At 34.7% G+C, this 21,160-nt stretch overlaps 1 pseudogene; it reads left to right on the plus strand.

Moving 5' to 3' along the window:
* LOC109097605 overlaps positions 1 to 20,795 on the plus strand; it is a 51,333-nt pseudogene extending 30,538 nt beyond the window's left edge.
* Positions 20,796 to 21,160: the final 365 nt, after the last annotated feature.

The raw sequence follows: 21,160 nt of genomic DNA on the forward strand, positions 1-21,160 counted from the left end.
CAAATATAAATCACAAAATAAATACAAGTAGAGAGTTGAGACCGTGGTCAAACTGGAAACCATCATTTAGTCACTTTTTGTTGTTTTATACTTTAAAGAAATTTAAAGTGTCATGAAGTTTTTTTTTTTTTTTCATAATTTTTATATATTTTAACATTTTCTGTTTATTTTTTCTGTTTCTAGTGTTTATGTTTTGGTTACTTTAAATTTTTTAATCATCTATTTTCTTGAACTTTATCCTATAGTTTAGAGTTACACAATATTTCATCTCATATTTAGTAATATTTGTTTGTTTGTTGTCTCCCTTGATAAATAGATGCTTAATTAATTTGGCATAATCACACAGAAAAGATGTGGTCTGTGGAATAGCTCTGAGTTAGTAGAATTTGGCTCTGGAAAGTGTTGAAAATAGAATGTGGTTTTGCAGAAAGAAGCTGAGAATTACTTGGGTGGCTTTTCGGTTGCCAATCCCAGACGCAGGTTGGGCAGATTTATGCAGTACTTGAATAAGCACAGTCACTGACAGAAGATTTGCCAACAAGATATTTTTTTAAATATATTTTTTAATTAATTTATTTTTTTGCTTAACATTTTGTAAAAAACATTTCAGTTATTGTATTATTTTTTTCCCCTCAGAGTGTTAGACCACAACCCACTTAAAACCGTTACCCGTGATACGTTCATCGGTCTGAGGTCACTGACATTTCTGTAAGTATCTTGTTTTTTTCATGGTGATTCTTTACTGTGGCATTTTGTTTAAATAGTTGTCCTTACAGTTATCTCTTTGATGAAAATGTCAAGCTTTGTTTTATTATATATTTAATCAAGCTTGTTCCTGTTTCTGATCCAATTGTCTGACAAGACATTTATATCTATTTCTAGGATGTTGTTTCATGAGTTTAAAGTTGTCTTTTAATTGAACTACTTTTCCCCTGTTTTTTCCTGTTACTATGCACCTAAATCAAGGCAAAGGCACAATTCCCACAATGATTTGAGATGTCGAAGACATATCTGAGTTTAGCAGTACTTTTGTGTTCACTTGTTGGTTACAAGTATTATCAAGAGAATGTCAACAGAAAGGCACTTCATCGTTCAAGTAACGACAAAATAATCTAGCGTTCACTAACCCTGAAACTCAGCCAATTTTGTTTCTGCGACAAGACTCAAAATCATCTCTGAGACAGCTTTTTGATCTTTTCACCGTAACACAGAACTGTCTGTACCCACAAGAAAGCTAACAGAAATTTTACACTTTTAGATTTCAAAATGTGGGTTGCTTGAAGGCCATTGTGCAGCCATTTGTACAAGTAGTAAGAAATCCATGATCATAGGGTCTCTTCAGAATGTCTTTAATTTCCCCTGGAAATGTCCTTTGGCTTCCAGTTCCACTTTTTTTTCCCTTTTAAAGTAATGAACTACTCCATAAATAAAAAATATCCCTCATTTTATATTATGTTTCGTAACCATTTTCAGTAAATTTACTAGTAATATTAGCATTAGAAAATAAAATGAATTTTAAGTTTATTGTATCTATTCACTTATTTATTTATATTTTTTATTATTATATTTTTATTTAAATTATTTATTTTTAGCTTCTCAAACTGGAAAAGGCACTTAGATCATAGAATAACCAGCTGGTTTTCAGGCTGATCGTGTGTTTTTTTGTTGGGTGGTAACTGAAATATTAAGATTATTTCAAAGTAAATCTGAAACATTTACACAGTATTTTTCCTACACAGTATTTCTAAACAAAAATCTGCAGCATGCAAATTGCACCGAGTTTATGGCCCATGTTTGTGTTTGATTTGCATAATTCATTTAGTGAACCAGAATCTTTAAAAACTCCGACACTGTGTGGTGTTTTTTTGTTTGTCCATCACAGCTTTGTGAATAAACATATGGCACAATTTCATATTATTTGGGACTTTCACCTTAATAAAAATCAGGGGTCTCTCAGGGTCAGCTAACTAATAACAGAAAAAAATCTAAGTGATATTAAAGTGCCCCATTATGGGTTTTTGGAAATTACCTTTCATGCAGCGTGTAACACAGCTCTAAGTGAATGAAAACATCCTGCAAAGTTTTAAAACTTAAAGTGCACCGTGTATAAAGTTATTGTCTCTCAAAAGAAAGAGTCGACTCTGAATCATTTAAACAAGACATTTTTAAAATGAATCCCAAGCCATTTCATGCTGAAGTCACATGATACATTTTGAGTCTTTTCCCGTTGTATGAATGAAAATGCAAATTCATTCTTTGCCACTAGGTGCCACTTGGTAAAAATAGTGGTTTCCCCGGTAACGCTGTACACAAAGCAGCCTCACAAACCAGACCAATCGCTAATCACTGCAGATTAGCATCACGTAAAAGGGGGGTTTGGAAAAATGAATCGTTGAGCGAACCGTTTGGGAGTCTTTGAGCAAATAAATAAAAGTAAGTAAGATAAGTAAAATAAATACAAATTATAAGACAATGAAAGTGTTTTTTGACCTTGCATGCATGTCAACCTGTTGTTGGGGACTCTCAAAACCAAAATATGAACCTTTCATTACCCATAATAGGGGCACTTTAAGCATCACTGCAGAGAACAGTCCCTCATGAGATTACTTTTCATGAGTGAAGGCAAGTATCTGAAGTCATGCCAGAAGTGATTATACGCTTGCCTGGAATGTTTTTCCTTCCCTGTTCACTTCGCTTTGTGATCCCCTTAATTGCTGAAATAACAGTAGTAAGTCTTCTGAACAGTTTCCAGAAGCCTGGTTCTGTTTGCAATTTATCCATTGCATGCAAAAGCTTGTGGGAGTCTGTATTGACAGAAAATTATAGTTTGAGCCCAATGATGCATCCATACTGGTGTGACTCTGTACTGGACTGAAGTGCTAAATAGACAGCATTGGTGAAACACAAAAGTAAATATGGGAACTGAAAAAAAAAAAAATTCTGATTTATTATTAAATAAATACATCCTTATAAATTAGCTGTACAAGCGTCCACTGAATAATAAGCACTCTATTAATTTTTCATTTATGAGAACAGATAAAATTGCTCTCTAAATTTGCATAATAAGCTAAATTATGTATTGTTGGCGTCTTAGGATAATATCTTATTTCCTGGTGTTTTTTGACTAATGAATGACCTTCTTTCAGAGATGTTTTTAATTAATATATTAGTTAATTAGTTAGTTTGTTAATATTAAGGATTCACTTAATAAGAACTAATTTAAAATACTATTTCCAGATAATTTTGCTTGTGAAACGGAGGACACCTAATAGCACACAGCTAGTCTGGCAGAAAGCCTTGATTGTTTTTCCTCTGAAACTGATTCAGTCATATCTAAAAGTGCTGCAGGGGGTTTGCTGAATTTCTACAGTAAAGACCTTCAAGGCTCTTGCTGTGACAGTCTGCACATCGAGGCTGTATTGCCATTTTAGGTGGTTAATTTTAAATCTTTATTCATTTTTCAGATCCATGGTGAACACGTCCCTGTTGTGGCTCCCTGACTCGAGTTTCTGTCAGCACATGCCCTTGCTCAGGGTGGTTGTGAGTATTTCCTGTTACTGAATTCCTACAAAGTAGAGCAGGGGTCGGCAACCTTTTCGGCATGACATGCCATTTTAAATTTTTCTGGTTAACCGTAGTGTCAACACCCAGCTTTTTAATGCATTCTGTCTTTATACAGTATATACACATTTTTTGTAAATGATACGATAAAAAACAATAGGCCTATTTAATTTTCATGCAAATAGTTTGAGTATTTTTTATAAGTTTTTTTTGAAATATAGATCAAGTGGTGACCGTACTGACCACCACTGTATTTGTGTGACAAGGCCAATGCCTTAAACATTCAGTTTAATCACTCCGTTCTATATTTTGTCATGGATTGATGGGGAAAGGAGCTTGAAGGAGTACGGAGGAGCGTGCAGCTAGTCAAACAACGGAGTCTTTAATAAATCCACATGGGAATGTAGGAGAAAACAACCTCTTTACACGGAGACAGGACAAAGAAACTGAGGGAAAGGCAGGGCTATAAATACTTAACCAAACGATGGACTAATAAGATGATTAATGGACACAGGTGCAAACTAATGAACTAATCAAGCAACACAGGAAAACTAGGTCAAGGCAGGGAGAACAGAAACACAGAACATAAATGTGACATTATTAATGCACTGCTTTAACTGATACGCGCGCACATACACACTACTCGCATACAGAGATCTGAGATCGCGCTGTGCAAAAACTAACATTCAGAAGCTCATAAAATTTTTGTCAGCACTGCCACACGACTTCTATTAATTGATACTGAATTGCTACATTATATTCCTCAGCAATGAGGGGGGTAAAATCGCTGTTTTTTAAGTAACTAAACTCAGCTTCATTATTTGTAGAAAGACAGACGGAGACAATTTACACATCTCTCTCTCTGTATCTCTCTCTCTCTCTCTCTCTCTCTCTCTCTCTCTCTCTCTCTCTCTCTCTCTCGCTCTCAAAATGGCCATATTTGAGAAAAAAGTAGTTTGAGTAGTTTGCATCTCTGGATATAGCTGTCGGTCATTAAACATTTCTATCGTAAAACGTATCATTAAAAGTTGACTAGCATTAAATGATTTGCAGCTTCGTCTTGCCTCGCTCTCTTTAACGTTAAACTGATGCTTCGCGCTCTGCTTCTGTGAACATTAAACCCCGCCTACTTGATGAGCGCTATTGGATCACTGAGGCTTTGATCTGAAGCGGCTAGTATGTGCAGCAGGCGCGCGCGCATCCGTAGACTAGCGTAAGTTAATTATTACACTTTAATAGTATTTATAGCTCCTAACAGGCTTTGTGACTATGAGAAGTTATTACCTCAAAATGTACATCAGTATGCGGTTTTCTCTATTGCTCGTGTGCCAGCAATTATCTCTATGTGTGCCACTGTTGGCACTCGTGCCATAGGTTGCCGACCCCTTAAGTAAAGGATCATATTTTGAGGATTTACATGTTATTTGAGATGCACATTAAAATATAAAGAAATATGTATAATTATGAGTAAGGCTCAAAGATGGTTTGGATATAACATCACGGGTTAGATTGGTAAAAATGGCATTTAGAACCATCCACTGTGGTGGACACCATGCATTATGGGGTGAATTGATTTGCTGGCACACATGCACATGTTAAAGGTTCATTAGGGGAAATAAAGAGTTCTCCTGTGTTTATAATTGTTTAAGGCATCATGAGGTCACAGTAATCCGCATGGCTGTACTTAATCATTCTAATTCACTGAATTTTCCTGACACAACCAGTTAAACTACCAGTGTTTGTGTATGATACTGTAATAATGTTAAAGCATTTTTTGGCTTGACCATTTTTTTTCTGTGCTCATTGTACATGTGCATCTTGTTTAGAGACACTAAGAAATACAGCATTTATTTTTTGATCTGGGTTGTCTCTACATATAAAGCTGATTTCTCTGGAAAGTTTTGGTACTCTGGAAGGTTTTTTTTTGTTTTTTGTTTTTTTGTTACTTTTAGCTGTAAGCATGTATATATCTAAATACGTGTGTGTTATACCTGCATTTCTATTAGTATATTAGTCATCTGGCTATTTGGTTTATTTGAATAGGTCATTCTAAGGGTTAACGAACAGAAAGAGTCTGTAAAACACTTAGCGATGGTCTCTGAACTGAACAAATGATACCGCATCATAGCGTTTTGCTATGAGGTGGGTTTGAATTTAGCAAATCTCACTCGGTATGAATCATGTTAGCTCTCAGTGAAATTCCACAGTAAAACCACTTAATATATTTTATGCCATTGTCAGCAGTTGCTTTGCTCAGATAAACCTATGCCTAGAAGACCACACTCACTTCAAAACTTTAAAGATGTTTTTGTTCAAATTTTATAGCCAACAATTACCTTGAAACCTGATTATTTCTAGACAGGACACCCACGGAACCGGACCCAAGGCCAATTTATTGACCACTCTGATGCGTATTGCACACAAAACTGGAAAGCATTTCCTCTATCTGGCAAACTTTAATCAGATAAATCAGATTATTATCAGTCTACTTGGAAAACAAAGTCATGTTATATGAGGTACCCGGTTGATCCAACGAGTGCTTTTGAGGATGAATTAATCTCTAGATCGCCAGTTTTTTTTTAGGTTAGCGAGAACAAACACACTGTGCTTTCTTTTGTAGCGTATCAGTCAGATACTCTCTTTCTGGCTAAGTGGGCATTTTATAGGCCAGATTAAGCTGCATAGACTGTTTATTCAAAGGTCTGAGTACAACTCCATTGACCTGTGTCACACATTTTGAGTAAACAATAAAACAATGAAAACCTCCTCTCAAGTGCCCGTATCTTTTGGCCAGATGTGTGTTTGTTTTTCAAGTGTCTCTCCCTTCATGAATGAGCACTTAAGACGCATTTTTAGCTTTTCTGTGAACAATGCACTCTGGTAATTATAGTCAGAGCAGAAAGAGGACTGACAGTGGCCAGCAGCAGGTTGATCACTGTGATTTTAGATGTTACCTATGCGAGTGGCTCAGTCATGCTGCGATTTACTTTTGCCGCTGAAATGACAATTGCCATCTGATAGTCCAGCCTGACGCTTTGGAGAGAAAGACTATTAGAGGTACTATCAATGTCAGGCACATCCTCTCGATGAGTTGCTCGCTGAATGAAAAATTTCGGAATGGGGCTTTCCATGAGGCACTCTGATTTATTCATGTCAAGCACCTATGGCTCTTGATTAGATTTATTTTTGTTGTTGCAGGAGGAGCAATGGGATGAGTGTTTCCCAGTCATCAGTGCAAATGTTGTCTTCCTCTCATGTCTTCGAAGTCAGGATTTATAATTATTTTTTTTTTATTTACAGCTCATTTTCTTTCTTTGCTTTTTCTTGGCTTGTCTTTCTTCACAGAGACTTCGCTGAGAAAACCACGTCGAGTTGCTGAATTGTTCCACTTTGAAGACGTTGTACCGAGCTCACAGGGCTGTAAGTGTTTTTAACATGCATTTACCATCAGTCACAAATCCACTGTAAAGTCTGATTGGTTGGTTTCATTGTGTTTTTTAAAGGATAGCTGCACATGCTGATGCCAGCATCACAATTTATGGCAAGTGTGGCAGCGAGTTTTGATTTAATGGTCAGTTTTAATTGAATGTGGTAACAGATGTTGTTTTTAGTTTACGATGTCGGTTTTGGATCTCAGACATGTTTTTTTTTAAATCCTCAGTTTTTTATCTCTAAAAGGAAATGCTTGTGCTTGGTTAGTCATCAGGATGTGAATGTCTGACGGCACGTGTTTCTTACAAGTGAACAAAGTTTGATGCCCTTGTGGGAAAATGAAGTCAAGCATGTGTTGAAATCTTCTTAATTTTACTGTTACTTTAAAATATAGGACATGCCACCGTTCTGGTTGTGTATATCACAAAGTCTTTTAATGTAAGGTGTTTCAAATAAATTATATGTCATATACTGAGGGGTATAAAAGTCTTGAGACCATAGTAAAAAGGGTCTACTTTGCGTTTTTTTTTAAATTACATACCATTTTATTTTATTACACCATTTTTATTAAAATGCTATTGTCAGATTAACAACTTAATTAAAATTTTTAATATAATTTTTTTTTTTATACATTTTAATTGTTTTTTAACCATGTAAATGACTAGCATTTTGCTGTATACCAGAGCAAACTCACATCGTCTCAATTCCACCAGGAAGCTTTGCTCAAATGTGTCCCGCAAAATATCTAAACATAAAATATCTAAAAACAAATAAATCGTTTTTCATCTATTGCGCAAAAAGCATCAAGAACAGCTAATTTAACATAAAAAAGATTAAAAGGTGCAAGAATAGGCACAGTTTCTATTTATAACACGTTTGCAGCATTGAGCAATGTAACCAATCACTTACAGTACATATTTGTTGATTTTCTGGATCGCAATGGCCAATCAGAGGTGTTTAAGTTAGAATCCACTCACCGCTCAAAAAGTTTCTTGTGCAGTGCTGAAATTTGCATGCTCACAAATTCTCTCATTATAAACCACAAGGTGTATTCATTATGAAAAGAATAATGTGCATATATTCATAGTGTTATAGCTTTGTGAGATCGCAATGAACTGATATTTAAACATTATAAAGATAACAAACGCACCACTTTTTGCTTGAATTCGGCCATTCCAAACCATGCACGCAGAAGCCCATGCTTGCTATTCTGTTAAAAATAACAGTGGTTTGTGAATGTCGATGCTTCAATAACAAATATTTTATCAGGAGTGTTTATTCTGGGATGTTGATGATGGAGCAGGCAAGTGCGAGACAGAATCCTGCAGGAGTGGGACTGAAAAATCCGTCCCTGCGCAGTTCTTTAGTTTGAAGCAAATTATATTACTTAATAAAAAAAAAATATTTATCTGCACTGCAGTTTTGAACTCCCATCAGTTTTACCTCAAGATGTTTGACTAGTTTTTGGTTGATCATAAAAATAGAGGACTCTAATTCCAGTGTCTCAGGGATCACCTGTGAATTTGACTCCTTTGGTCCTGATTCCCTCCTAAATCTGTTGAAAATGAAAGCAGCATGTCTCCCAGGAGAAGTGTGAATGGTCGAAAGATTTTGTCAGTGTCATTATTGCCTTATGTGGACAGACTGGCATCTCTCACAGCAACAACAAAGAGCCCCTTTCAGGGTTTTTTTTTTTTTTTGCATGGTTCTTATAGTGCATTATTAGGATGTGCCATTCTCTTTTGTAATAGATGTGGGGAAGTGGCAGACATATCTTAAATGAGACTTGCAGGGAGAGATGGGCATCCCCTGCAAATAAGGTCGGCTTGACCTTGCTGGAAAAATAAGCTGGAAATGCAGCAGAAAAGCAGTATGATTTCGTTATCATCTGGCTGTTCACAGCCCAGTGTCTGTTCTTTGAGGCTTTCCACTTAAGTGAAAATGTAGTCGTTTAGTCTTACTGGAAATTAACATTAAGTTTGTTCTCTCAATTTTTATGTCCAGATCACTGCATGACAATAAAATCAAGATCCTTCTAGAAAACACCTTTCATTCTCTTGGATCTTTGGTTGAACTGTGAGTACTGCAGCACATAATCTGGAAAGGATGTGAAATCTTGTGATTTGAGAGAAATAACTTTGTTTAAACTTTCTCACAGACATAATTGAGATGGCATTATATGCACATGCATTATGCTTATTTTACAGATGTATTTGTCTTTCCTCCTTGTTTTTTTTTTTTTTTTTTTTTTTTTTTTTTTTTTTGTTTAATTATAATAGATTTGTCTTGCAACAGAATTTCCAATCTTCCTAAAAACACTTTCAGGAGTTTACAGTATCTGCAGAAACTGTGAGTCATGCACGTATCAGTCACATAGTTTATTTCAAAAGTGTTGAACTGATGAATGCACACAATGCAATAACAACCCCACAATACTATGAAATAATGTTCTAAGGGATATTTCACCCAAGGGGTATTTTTATCAAGATGGAAAAAATTCTGTCACTCACTCACCCTCATGTCCTTCCAAGTCTGCGTGCTGTTAGTTCTTCCATGGAACAAACAAGTCTTCATTTGCGAGCTGTCAACCCCCCAAAAATGACAAATGACCAAAAAAAAGCAATAAAAGTAGTCTAGCTGTATTTAGAGCTGTCGAAGCCATATGATAACTTTTTACGTGTTTGAGTGTTTAACTTCTTGAACTTTTTGAGTGTTTCATGTCCTTTTTGGAACTTGACAGCTCCTGGTAACTATCAACTGTCAATGGATAGTAAGAGCTACAAAGGTGTTCTTTAAAAAAAAAAAAAACAGTTTTTTTTTTTGTGATCAGTAAATAATCAGAATTACCATTTTTGGCTGACATACTCCATTTAATATTTGCAGGAACATATCCCATAATCCTTCACTCCATATTCATGCCAGTCACTTCGATCACCTGGTCCAACTTGAGTCTCTGTAAGTATCAACACAGCATGTTCTGCCTTTCAAAAGAATGCCTTTTAAGACCCTATTAGTAGGTGTCACATGAAATACAACATCCATTTGTATTTAACAGAAGTCTGGAAGGCATTGAAATTCCTGATATAACCACCAAGATGTTTCTTCCAATGGGAAACCTGTCCCACATGTACGTACCTCTCAATGTGTGGTCTGTATTAATCTGCATAAACAGGATGCTCAGCTTGTAATCTGTTATGTGTACATATCTGTCTTTTCTAGATATTTTGAGGATTTTCAGTACTGTTCCTATGCCCCACATGTTCGGAAATGTAAACCTAATACGGATGGCATTTCATCAGTGGAAGACCTGTTAGCCAGCCTGGTTCTGCGGGTGTCTGTCTGGGTTATGGCCTTCATCACCTGCTTTGGGAATCTTTTTGTTATTGGAATGCGCTCCTTCATTAGAGCAGAGAACAACCTGCATGCAGCCTGCATCAAAGTCTTGTGTTGTGAGTACAGGCGAAACTATTATTAACATTTGATTAATAAATATATTGTGCAAAAGTTTCAATAATAATAATAATACGATGACTTGGATGATGCAGGATGATGCAACCCTGGACAAACAAAACTGCCAATAATATTCTTATATTTTTATCATTAAGATCACAATAACATATTATGTGTACTTAACTTAATACATGATGCTAACTAGCCACATAACCTTATATTATAGTTATATAATACTGCCATACATATATTACATTGACAGATTACTTCCTGATTGTACCATTGAAAACATACACATTGATTATTCTGGTCTTTGTATGGAAACACTTCATATATTTAATACAAATTATAATTATTTATTAGGGGTTCTAGCGCATAGTTCTGAAACCCTATTGTAATTGTTATTCTTATATTATTTAATAATAAAAATAAAATAAGTTTAATAATATATTATTAGTTATAACTATATATATTTAGCTATCTAATATATACATAATATAATATAGCTATATTAGTTGTTTTTATTATTATTATTATCCGTTACTTGTTGCAACCCACACAAAAATACACACACTCACACTATCATCTGTCTGTAACAGTCTCATAAAAGTCCACAAAAACGTTTGGCTAGACATTTTACGAGAGAGGAAGAGAGGGATAGAGAGGGAGGATTTTCTTGAAAAGAAAAGAAACTATGCCCATTTATGCAGCCTTCATGAATGGGGGTATTAGTGGAAAACCCAAGGGGTAATAATATGTAAGGGAAAGCTGATCTGAAAATGATCTGAATAATGGAAGCTGACAGTAAAGCCTGTTATGATTCGGTTTGCTTTTGTGTCTGTGTATGTGTTTGATTGTTCGTTCCTGAGCGTTTATGCATTCATCTATAATCCTATTTCGAAAGTAACAGTTCGTTTGTCTTCATAAGCTTGCTTGATTGAATGTTATGTGAAGTTTTGAACTTATTTAAAGGGTAAAGTTGCATACTTCCACAGTCCGATCTCTTCCGGATGTACCAAAAAAAAAATCTATAATCTACTAATACTTAAGTAAATCTGTGACAGATGTAGTTTTTCCAGGACAAGAACACGGATAGATGCTTGATAGGTTATTTTTTTCAGTGCTGCAGTTTTACCACCAAAAAATCAACATTATTTTACAGTTTGTATTTGAGATTGTGATTACAAGCTTTTCCAACATATTCTCAATTTGACATGAAAATTTGTCTCTTCTTTAGACAAACCATCTTTTGCTAAATAAAGAAATTATGTGTGTGTATGTGTGTATAGTTTGTATAATGCTAATAATCATTTTACTTTTTTAATAAAGGTCAAATTGCTGACTTAATTTTAGAAAAAAAAAAGATGGTTTTAATATAGGTAAAATAGGTATTATTATAGAAATAATTAACTTTTATTTACATATCTAATTTAATTATATGAAAGTAATGTAGTATAACTGTAATTTCGGTATAAATGTTATGCATGTTATGTATAAAAATATGTTTTTTTTATATATATATATATATTAATAATATATTGATTTATTATAAAGTATAATATAAATATATATAATAAATAAGTATAAGTATATATATATATATATATATATATATATATATTATATATATATATATATATATATATATAATTAAATTGCAGGAGTGCAGGACAGAATGATCGAATGATCATCCCATCCTTCAGCTGCATGATACTAATCTCTCCTTGTGCTCAGATGAAGGTCAGCGTGATCACGGAGGGTTGTTATTAACTGCTGTAACATTCACAGTTCACGGTTTCTGTCTGTGCTGGTTCTGTTAATCTCAGTTACATCAGTGCATTCAGGACAGGAACAAGAGCTTGGCCTTTATCCTCACTTGTTCGCTGGCTTTAATAGTGTCCCTCTACTCACCTTTGCCATGCTGTCAGAATCAAAAATCGCCTATTACCAAAGATGGCGGTACCATTGTCTGGCTCTGATTCATGATGTATTCCTTCAGATTATAAGGAACAAGGATACGTTTATACATTATTCACATATAAACGCATTACCCTTTTCTCATAAGCTTTTGTGACGGCTGCAGTTTTCCTAAATGTGCTGTCTGACTTGCGGGAGAACCTGCAAATGAGCAGCTGTCAAATATTTCACACCTCCACAGGAAAGAGAGGCCTAAAATAAACTGGCAAGCAACTTCATGCCAGTTCTGGTCACGCTATGTCTTTGTTTTTAAAGTAATGAGGAAAATAATTTGCACTGTTAAGATTAACATCCATTACAGTAATCAATGCAGCAGGGGCTCACCGTTGTTTTAAATCTGTGACTAGAGTGTATAACAAAAACCAGCATGTCGTGACATAATGATACAAGAAATAAACCCAAAAAATGAAAACAAAACCCAAAAAGTTCAGTGGAGACATTGACTTTCGTGGTGAAGTTGGATGAGAAACAGTTGGTTGCTCATCTTCCTCTGACTGGCACATATTTAAAAAGATTACATGGTGTATTTATTTGTAGAAGCCTAGTTTTTTTTTTTTTTTTTTTTTTTTCATTTAAACTAAGCACTGCATCAAATGCTTGAGGAATGTTGTCATTATTTTGATTCTTTTGCTTTAATGTTTTCCAGTTGCCTGACTGTCTTGATGGGAGGTCTATCTTTTCTTCCTGGGGATATTGTTGATGTGAAATTCCGGGGCGAATATAACCGGAATGCTCTTATCTGGATGGATAGTGTGGAATGCCGAACGATTGGCTTTCTCGCCATGCTCTCCTCTGAAGTATCGCTGTTCTTCTCTCATACCTACTTAACACTAGAGAAATTCCTAGTCATCCGTTTTCCCTTTAGCCATCTGCGGCCCGGGAAGCTGCAGACAGTGTTGGTTCTGGCCTTCATCTGGATTCTGGGATTTGTCATAGCAGCTGTTCCCTTTGCTTAATGAAGACCTGTTTGGGAACACTATTATGGGAGAAATGGATGTATGTTTCCTCTGCACTCTGACAGGCTGGAGAAGCCAACAGCCAAAGGATACTCCACAGGGATATTTCTTGGTTTGAGTCTTTTCACTCATTTGATGTTTACTAATATATTGATGTGTTTTCATGTATTTAGTAGTTTTAATTCTTCTATATACACTACCAGTCAAAATTGTAAAATATTTAAGATTTGTAATGTTTTGTAATGAAAGAAGTCAGTTATGCTCACCAAGCCTGTAGTGTTGATCTGTTTTCAATTTGAATATGTTTAAAATATAATTAATACTTTGATGGCGTGATGTATTTTCAGCTGCCATTACCCGCAATTTCCAGAGTCACATGATCCTTCAGAAAATTATTTTTTAATTCTTTTAATATGCTGATTTTGACACTCAAGAAACATTTCCGATTATCTATGTTGATAACAGTCATGCTGCTTAAAATGTTATTTTGTATTTTTTGATAGACTTTAATTCAGAAGTCTGGGGGCAAATAATATATATATTTTGGTTGCATTCAATTGTTAAAAAGTGACAGTAAAAATAATTTTAAAATGTTACAAAAGATTTAAAAAAGAAATGCTGTTCTTTGTTCAAGACTACTGAAAAAAAATTAACAGTTTCCACTGTCGGTTTCCACCAAATATTAAACTGTTTTTAACATTAATTATAAGAACCATTGTTATTGAGCACCAATAATAATTGATAATTATTGAGTACCAAATCAGTATATTAGAATGATTACTGAAAGACACTGGCACTTTCATGCAACACTGAAGATTGGAGTAATTAAGCTTTGCCATCTATTATTATTTTTTTTTTCAAATATAAAACTGTAATAATTGTAATAACATTTCACAATATTACGGTTCTTTCTGTATTTTTAATAAAAGAATATTGCAGCCTTGGTAAATCGCCTATAAGAGACTTTTTCTCAATCTCAATCCAAACTTTAGACATATTATAATATAATATAATATAATCAATATAATAAAATATTTGGGTTATATGATATGCATTATTCGATCACTCCTTTGAATGGTGTAAACTGTTAGAAGGCTATACACTATCCAAGCTTATTACTTTCCTATTTCAGTCCTTATGTGCAAATCCTGAAACCTATTTGTGTATTTGTGTATTCACAGGTTTAATCTGGTGGCGTTCTTGGTGATTGGTCCACTTCCTATTCCAGCATGTTGCTGTTCCATTTATAAAAACCGGCATCAATGCCACAGATGTACGCAGTCGGCTACACAAAGACGTGGCTGTGGCCAACCGCTTTTTCTTTATTGTGGTTCTCTGATGCCCTCTGCTGGATACCCATATTTTTGGTCAAAAACTCCTCTCTCTGCTAAAAGTTGAGATTCCAGGTATGTTACCAGGGGGCCCGTGTTCTTCATACGTCACTCAGTTAGCTGGATTTGATTGTTTGACGATTTGGGGCATGATCTTGGATTATGTGGGTTCTTTGAAGTCATCCTGGACTTGCTGTTTTAGCAAAAGGTCCGTAACGTACCTGCTCAGGAACAGGCTTATTTCATGTCAACAGGATTAGATTGCATCTTTTTAAGTGAAATTGATATTTAAAATCTATCCCAGTCACTGCTACTCTATTACAAGAGTTCTCTACTAATCCAGGGACAATAAATTTAAAATAATAATTTAAAAATGAATTTGAAAATAATATTATAATGTTGGTGTAATCTGTAGACACAGTCCAATTTTTTACTCATTGAAGATTTATTTGTGATAAAATAATTACTTTATAATCGTAGCGTCTTAGTTAATCAGCAGTCGTGCATTGCGTGCTTTGAGTGCTGAACATATATTATGGTATGGCTGATGGAGCGCAGGAGATTTAGATAACTTGATCTTGAATGCTGTCACATAACAAAACTGCTTCTAAGAAAAAATACATGAACTGCTAATTACAACATTGAAAAAAAAGTCAAACCTGTACCAATACTAGAAATCGTGAATATAAATAATTGGGAATCATGTAAAAAATAACAATAATAAATCAAAAAATTAAAATAAAAACATTGCACATTTCATTTAACTATTATAACATTTATGTAGTTTTGTTCACTTGGTTGTTTCCTTATAAAGGAAAAGAAATTTGTCAAGTTTTTCGTCAGGTGTCTTTTTTAATTATATGATGTCATCACGTAGCTGTCTTGCCGCCAGCCAATCGTGCATTGCTGATTTCCCTGATTTATTTAAAAAGGTGGCATGATTTTTTTTTTTTTTTTACAACATGGATAAAACAGGCATTTTGATAACAGTTTTTATTAGTATTTCATTAAGTTTACACTTATTTTGACTTATCTGTTATGGTGAAAAACATTGTAAAGATTTTACTGAAAATGAAAATATTGTTCAGGCTGGAATTATTTATTTGGACATATTTGCACGGATCTTCAGCCCTAATAGCAGTTTGAATGCAAGGCAGTTCGTGCAAAATTTATTTTGAAAGAGAAACACTGTATCTTAATAATAAGGCACACAAAAACAAATTTCAGTTAATATATTTCAATAAAAGTTTTTAAATAATACATTTAGTAATGACAAACAATTGTTGGTGTTTTGTAGTTTTTGGTATTATATTTAAAACATGGTTTTTGGTCCAGGTATTTTATTTTTAGAAATAAAAATAAAAAAAATAAATAAAAAAAAGTGACCCCACTACCTCTTGGCCAAGTGTGTCACAGAATTTAAGATTATCAGTACAGCAAGTTCTTTTTTGTTGACATTTGCTCTATGTTTATTTCTGCAGGGACAATAAACTCCTGGATGGTGATCTTCGTTCTTCCTATCAACAGTGCCCTTAACCCCATCCTCTACACCCTGACAACCAGCTTCTTCAGAGAGCAGGTGGAGCTCCTCCTGTGTCGCTGGCAGCGGCGCTCGGCATCAAAGAAAGACCGTAAGAGTCTCACCAGCTCCACTATCTATATGGAGACCCCTCGAAATGCAGAATACACCGCAAAAATTTCCTTGCCACGAATGTCTTTGGCAGACATGGATAACCAATATGGGGTGAAAGAGTCAGTGAGTGAAAGGTATCAGGAGTGTAGGAGTGTACGCCAATCATTATCATTATCTGGAGATAAGACTGGAGAATAACAGTCTTTCCTGGAACAATTTATGTGAAAGGATGGAACTATGATTCTTGCCGTTTGGCTTTTCAATATGGAGTATTCTTTTTTTTTTATGACGCGTGACTCTAGCGTCACTGTTTTCTCCATTAGGAGAAGTATTTTTCATCACTTTAGCTAGATAATAGCCTCGGACCCCTCCAAAGTTCTAAACGTCATGTCTGGCTCACAGGGCTTGTTGTTTGTCTCAAAAGCTTATAAAGAAGAAAATCCAATGACAACAAAGCGCAATGCACAAGACTGTCAGCATTTACTGCAGAGCACATCTTAGAGGGATCAAAGGAACTTTAAAGCACTATTTACATGAAGGACAATTTATTATTTTTTTTTATGGAAATGTTTCGATATGTGGTTTTGAGACTGAATTTGAGAAGAAGTTATTGATAAAGTACAGCAAAGGTTTTTTTTTTTTTTTTTTTAATGCTTGCTCTGCCATTTCACAGAAAAGACACATTAAAGGGAATGCCTCAGAGTTGTCTTGGTCAAACAATGTAAATGGGTTCCTGACTGAAACAGAAGCATTCAATCAAGATAAAGAAGTGCATATCATTCAGCCATGTAAGATAATTACAGATACATATTTTTTTTTCTTTGACATTTTTTTACATCGATTTCTAAAGGCATTTTATTTTTATACCTCATGTTGACTATTTATAAGTTGGATTTTTTCTACCCATCTCAAGATATGTGAACAAATATTCAAAGACAGATGTAAAGATGTTTAAAAGTTTGAATGCTTATGGAATTTGTCAAGCAATATAAAATTGACAATCTGAAGAAAGTCCATCTACCAGTGGTGACACTAACAAGCCAAGGATTTCCTTGTACTTCAATCACTGTATGACACAGAGTTTTCTTTACTCTTAATAAGCCTGTTGATTGTTTATAATTTATCATAAAAGACAACATACACCATGGGAATAAGTGATCTTGCTCACATTCTTGTTTGTGCACTTTTACATAACATATACCACAGTAGCACAGGTTACAACACTACTGGTCAAAGTTTTAATGCTTCTCAAAGACTTATTACAATTTGCACATGAATCCATTTAAAAATCATTGTTGTAATATGTTTTTTAGTGTTGAAATAATAACAAGAACGATTATTAGATAATTCAGAGACAATAGTATATTATAATAACTGAGCAGCAAAAAAACAGCATATTGAAAAAGTCAGCATAATTCATATTTCACAATATTACAGTTTTGATTTTTTTGTTAAATAAATGCAGCCTTGGTGAGCATAAAGATATTAAAAAATATAAATAAAATAAAATACAAAAAAAAAATATAAAATCCTAATCATGTTCCTAACATTTGACTGGTAAGTTTATAATTTTTTGTGAACATTATGATAATCAGTTTCGTACTATTTGTACTACACAATTAAATAAATAACAGTTTTTCCAGACTGCATTGGCAGCGAATCCAATTTGTGGTTTTAAAGAAATTGCCATTTTTGTAAAGGTAGAATCCATTAAAATATTGCAATTGGTGCCTTTTGTCTGGCTTGTTTGCAACTGTGCGCCTGTCAGTATCCAGCAGCATCCTTTCACTCGCTCCAGAACCTAATGGATGGAAGGAAACAGACGGGCTTGCGTCTCAGCCAATCAACGATCTCCATTTCTCTCCTTCGGTTAATATCTGCGCTCTGATTGGTCGTCAAGGGCGGAGCTGCGCCATCCACAGCAGGCCGTCCTTTTCTGTCAGTCGATGAGAGAGAAAGCAAGATCAAATGAAATGAACACAGCGATGAATAGAGCCGTACGACGCTTGGATAAAGATATGAACATATTAAACTCCTAAACCAAACAAACACACAAGGTATGGTGTTTTTTTGCTCGATGCTTTTAAACCGGGGTGTGAATGTAAATAGTTTTCATGCCAGCGCGCTTTCCTTTCGAGTGAACACCCTGCCTAAAATTGCCGTGAGGAGGCCACAACACCACAGCACAGATTGTGTTTGTTTGTCTGCTGCTAACAAACACAACAACAGATTTGGCTTTCAAGTTTGTTCCCTTGCATAAATTACAGATATTTTATTATGTTTGTCTGAATGTTTGGCACGGCGTTCTGGGTCCACGAAGCAAGAATAAATTTGTTATTTTTTCTCTGCCGTGTAATGGAGAACAGATGTTCTGCGGTGATTACATAACAACCCAATGTAAACAGTGGCTGTGCTCAAAAACTGACGTGTGCTGTCTGTCTAGACGGCATTTGTGGACATCACTGCGCGACAATGAAATTCTGCGCGTGACGTAAAATATTTTAAAAATGTGGTTTACTTGGGCAGTCACGAGCTTTTGAGACACATCAATTCCACTCTCAAGCATCAATGACACGATAGTTTTACCCTTTCAGGATTACGGAAATTGGAATGATTATTTCGTATTGCTGACACTGGCAAAAATCACGCAGTCCAGTCCGGTGTCTAACAAGGGGGTAAGTCGTGACAGCGAAGTTTTTTTTTGTCATGATTGCATGTATTAATTGAATTAAGTCGAAAGGTAGATATAGGTCAGGCAAGTTTATTTATTATAGCACATTCTTACAAAATGGCAAATCCAAGTCGCTTTACATAAAAGGATGTAAAATCATTAAATAATGTTAATAAGTAAGCACAAGGGAAAAAATGGAATTAAAAGACTTACTGTTAGTAAATGTACTCTTAACACCAAACAAACATTCTCAAGCGTTTTGTTCAGCCTCTCCCCACACTGAAAAAATCCTCATCAAATACCCTAAAACTATTCCAATACTTCACCCCATACTTCCTTGAACCCTCATCTAACCAAACCAATAGAACTCAGATGTTTTCAATGGATTAAACCACACAAAACTGTCTTTCTTTTGCCCAACATTCTCTTTACCTTCACCAGCACTTACGTTAAACCTTATGTTTAAACTGTTAAATGATTTACAACTTGATTTAAAATGAATTAAAACAGTAGAAAAAAATATACTTAGAATACAGTGCAATCAGTCAGTATAATGCACAGCTTAAACAGAGTTTTGAGTCGGATTGAAATAGCTAAAAGTGGGACTTCCCCTGTTTGTGTGAAACCCTGGTACTCTAACTCTAATGACAGTCCTAATGATCTGAGTGGTCTTGTAAGGGTTTATCTGGAATGTGTGGTTTTGCTGAGTTAGCAAATGGCAGTGTTTTGGTGTAAGTTTGTCCAGCTTAATCTTATATTGACATTGCAAAATATTCTGACATGCATACTGTAATGTAGATGTGCCATACTTGATATTGATTATAGTCCCTCGGTTATATTAGGATGCTTTCACAGAGTGATGTACGGAATGTTTAAACTTAATTAACAAAGACTTTATAGATGCAAAGTCTGGTTTTATTTACTTGAACAATGTGCAAACTTGAACATCAAAGATTCAAAATCTACATCCAAAACTAAAAAGATTTAAAAAACCTGAAAGTAAAAAAATGTGAGAAATAAAATGGGATTTTTTTTTTAATAAAAGTTATGTTGGCACTGATTAAAAATAAACATAATTTGTGATTATGTGAAACTATGTGAACATCAGTATATATTAATAGGGAAAAAACTGTAATAAATAAGGAAAACTACCAAAACTAAGTAGAAAGCATTTTATAGTGCTCTCAGACTTTTGGATGCTCACGTTTTTCTTACCGTTTTTGCAGTCTCATGCAGTTTGATCATTTTGGGGCGTTTTGGGTGTAAATTTGAGTGTTTGCTTAAATACTTGTGATTTCCTTCAGGAAATTGCAGATTTAATTGTTTTTACGTTATGTCTGTAGTGCTTCGTCCCAAGAAAACACAGATTTCACAAGTTACTGAGAGATTGAGCTGAATGTGTGATGTTGCAGCCCAAGTAGGCATTATGTAATCGTAGTGAGTGAGACGGATTTTGGTTATTGTGGTAAGTTAGTGGGTGCTGAGGAGGAGTTTATATAAAAAAGCGTTTTGGCAGTTAGATTTTAGCAAAAGTGAGATGAGTGCATTTGACTCGAGTCACTGTTCTATGGTGAATCAATTTTAAGGAAAGAAGCTGTTCAGTGCTCACCTCTGCCTGTTTCCATATTGTGTACTGTATTTCTATCTTACACACACTCACGGGTTTCAAAGCGCACAGGCAGGAAGTATTAAGAGCTGAATAAAAGGAAGGACATAGCCCATCGCAACACTGGATTGTTTTGTCATCTATATAATTGTTTTGTGATGTTTCTCAGGTAAATTAAACGAGTGACGAGTGATGCACAAGTTGCACATCATACTCTCTGACACTTGTGCTGATAACTCATGGGGATTCTACTCAGAAGCAGCAAAAACCAGGGAATCATGAGAAAAAAAACAAAACTTTTATTCTTAAAACTATTACAATTTGTGTCACCTAAACAATAAGGTTTTCATTTGTTAATATTAGTCTAAACATTAGTAAACAGTGACATGAATATATAATGGTAACATATAAATTGCTAATGTGTTACACATAATACTTTTAATCCTTTGCGTACTTTATGATTTACAATCCATTAAACATTGATGTCTGTACTAGTTACTGTTCAAAAGTTTGGTTCCAGTAAGTTTTTTTTTTAATCTGCAA

Source organism: Cyprinus carpio, chromosome A10, assembly GCF_018340385.1.
Source record: "Cyprinus carpio isolate SPL01 chromosome A10, ASM1834038v1, whole genome shotgun sequence".
Classification (NCBI taxonomy): Eukaryota; Metazoa; Chordata; class Actinopteri; order Cypriniformes; family Cyprinidae; genus Cyprinus; species Cyprinus carpio.